The sequence below is a fragment of the Poecilia latipinna genome, unplaced genomic scaffold (genome assembly GCF_001443285.1).
Source record: "Poecilia latipinna isolate Pla-1442-1.1 unplaced genomic scaffold, P_latipinna-1.0 Scaffold4433, whole genome shotgun sequence".
Taxonomy (NCBI): Eukaryota; Metazoa; Chordata; class Actinopteri; order Cyprinodontiformes; family Poeciliidae; genus Poecilia; species Poecilia latipinna.
The window spans coordinates 1-3,110 of record NW_015117049.1 but is presented as its reverse complement, the minus strand read 5'-3'; the positions used below and the strand labels follow the sequence as shown (position 1 = coordinate 3,110).

The 3,110-nt window shown below is 38.1% G+C and overlaps 2 long non-coding RNA genes across 2 annotated transcripts; both read right to left on the bottom strand.

The window, feature by feature from the left end:
• Positions 1–6: 6 nt before the first annotated feature.
• On the bottom strand, positions 7–1,469 carry LOC106942632 (uncharacterized). The gene is made up of 5 exons (XR_001423674.1): positions 1,349–1,469; positions 1,023–1,139; positions 698–897; positions 470–617; positions 7–386 (listed from the first exon to the last, which is right to left on the bottom strand). It is a non-coding gene; the product is annotated as an uncharacterized LOC106942632 (long non-coding RNA).
• An 8-nt stretch (positions 1,470–1,477) lies between these two features.
• LOC106942631 (uncharacterized) lies at positions 1,478–2,471 on the bottom strand. The gene is made up of 3 exons (XR_001423673.1): positions 1,943–2,471; positions 1,681–1,794; positions 1,478–1,550 (listed from the first exon to the last, which is right to left on the bottom strand). It is a non-coding gene; the product is annotated as an uncharacterized LOC106942631 (long non-coding RNA).
• Positions 2,472–3,110: the final 639 nt, after the last annotated feature.

Below are 3,110 nucleotides of genomic sequence, written 5' to 3'. Positions count from 1 at the left end.
ATCTGTCATACAGAGAATATCTCTCACATGTCCCTGTTAATGGATGTTGTCGTACAAATTGGTTGATCCCGTCGTCTGTATGCATTGGCAAAGGACATCTCAATTTTTTGACCCACTCCATGTTAATCTGTAATTCCTTTTGCTCTGCTTTTTTGATGTTTTCTGCCGTTGGGGCACAAAGTCGGCCATCATGAGATGGAAGTAGAGCTGTTTGGTGCGGTTGTTGGTGTGTCTTGTGACCTGGCCAGCTACATCTGAAATGTAGCATGTAGGGAGGTTTTTAAAGCTCAGCAAACCGTCTGCATGATCTCTGGCAGACTCCATCCAGAACAGGAAGTTCACGTAATAAACGACACCATGCATACATGAGAGGTGAAGGACACCACCTTCAAATTGAAAAAAAAAAATTAATAAATAAGCTGTCCATCACAATACTAACAAAAATGGAAAGTAAAAACCAAAGACTCACCACCAGCTTTCTGCAGCTTCAGGAAAAGTTTAGGATAGACATCTTTAAAACATAGCAGTTCCTGGAGCCTATTAATGAGCTCTGCTATTGTCCCCTCAGATGACACAACCAGAGAAAGGCAAGCATCTTGAAGATCCTTCTTGGAACGCTGGCAATTTGAGAGATATGTTTTCATTAATAGAACATAAAATTGTGACTACTGTGCTGAAAGTGAAACACATAATGCACCTTTTTGGATTCGATGAGTTCCAAAATTATGTCTTCGTTTATCTCTCTCGTTGTATGTGTGGTGTTGTCCTGTTTTTTTTTCAATGCCTTTTTCATTTCGGTTTTTGGAAGAACGTTTCCAACTCGGGTGTGCTGTCCCATCCAGGGTGCCAAAGTCGAGTGTTGAGTTGATGTGCTGAATGGATTCGCAACTGTTGTTCCTTTAATGAAAATATGAATCATGACATAATTATTTAACTTCGGTAACATGGCTTGACTTAAAATATGGTCTTTCATTAATATGACTTCTCTTTACTGCAGTTCTACACAGCAAATTAATAAATACCTGAAATGAGGGCATCTGCGATTATTGATTTGTCTAAATCGGACCACGCCTTAACAATATCAACTTCAAGTTCCTTGTCAGAAATGTCATCAGGATTTGGTCTTTTAAATGTGCCAACTGCAAAACAACAAGACACTCATAATGCATGGATATATAACAATGTATCAACATACAAAAAGTGACATTAAAATTTAAGTTAATTTCTCTAAAAAAAATTCTCAGTACATACATACTTTCAAAACACAAAATCATAACTTTATCCAAATACTAAAATTTTTAAAATGTATGTTTGTCTTGTTAATGTACATGTATAACTAAAGTCTTACGTGGTATGTCAAAAGCCAGTTTCCAGTTTGCATCCGCTATTATTACCGGTGGGTGGTGTCCACACTGATAACACGAGAAGTCAAATTTAAAGTTTGTCAGAGAAAGAAAGTGATGAAATGCCTTTCGGACAGTTTGATGATGGTATCTGTTGTCATTAAAGAAGGATAATGTCTCCAACATCCGTCCACTTGTTGACTTGTTCTGTGAGTAAACACATATTTACAGACATAACAAGAAATTTTAGTTTTTAAAAATGAAAAACTCAAAAACAACCATTATTGATGTTTGGCTTTAATTTTCCTCACCGCCAGGCCTGACAGCAGAAGCTCACACAAAGGAAGCGTAAGAAGGACATTGTTGTTGAAATTGTGAAAACCTGAAGTATAGTCTTGGAATCTCACAATGTTACAACAAACTGGGCATTCTTTTTCGGCAACTGAGATACCTATAGATTAAATTATAACTTGCATTAGTTTATAGTAAATACACAATGCAGCTGCCTGAAAATGCATACATTTATAGTAACATAACGTCACTTAAACAAAATATGGCTTATATATCTAGAACAATGCAGAGGAACGCTTTATACTCACCTTTTTTGACATAACTAATGCCATAAACCGTGGCTTGTGAGGTGACTATCTTGGATGGACTAAGCTCTGGAGGGGTAGGTCCTGGACAGTATGGACAGGTGCTTTCAGAAGGCAAAAAGCATGGTGGTGGCACTTCCTCACATGTTCTTAATTTTATTGGTAAGTCCTGTAGGCAAGGGATACGCTTATGTGTATATATGTAGAGTCATTGAACATATTTTTTGTGTGGTCATTTTTTGCTCTGCAGAATATATGGTACTGTCTAGCATGTGAGTTTCTAAGTCTTCTATATCATCAATCTGCACATCAGACTGCATCATCACAGTGTTTGGTGACTCCTGGTAAATCCACCACATTGCCATCATTCTGTGAATGCAACGATGGGATTTTCCACTTCCCTTGCATTGGCAGTTCCATTTTCCAGCCACTGAATCAAAAACAACTCTTGTTCTTCCAAATTGACACCAGCTGTCAGTTTCATTTGTGAAGATGGAAAAAAAATACCAACGTTGAGGGACTTTGTTCTCTCCAAAAATCACAGGGAACACACTGTCTACATTGATGTTCTTAACTGCCAGATCAAGGTTTTCACATTTTGCAGCCCATTCTGATGACATCAAGCCTTTGCTAAGCATGTCCTGAAGTGAGGCTGACTTTAGTACTGCTGGTTTGACATACTGCTTGGCATGCTTTGTTCTTTCAAGGTGAACACATTCTTTCCCTGGATTACCTGACGACCATGCTATTTGCATGAACTTGCGGCATTGCTCCAACTCGCAGTCAATCGTTGGTGGGTTTGTCGACTTCATGACGTGAATAGGAAAAACAGGACTGTGGTCATGTTTTGGAGTCGCATATAGTCCGTGTACAAAGTCAACACACGTCATCGGTGTCTTTTCTATATAATGCACATCCCTAATGTGCCTTGTTAAATTTCGGTATGTGCTTAACATAGATGTACAATGTGGACAGGCAAACTGTTCTGTTTTGGACTCCATGTTATCCTTGCCATCTGCGGTCTTCATTTTTTTTTTTTCTATTTGAAGTGACAAGACTTTCTAAAAGAGAAAAACATGAATAGGAATGAATTAGCCTTGAAAAGGTACCAACAGTTACTTGAAAGAAGAAACAAAAACTGTATTTTCAGTAACACTTCATTTGAAGGGGT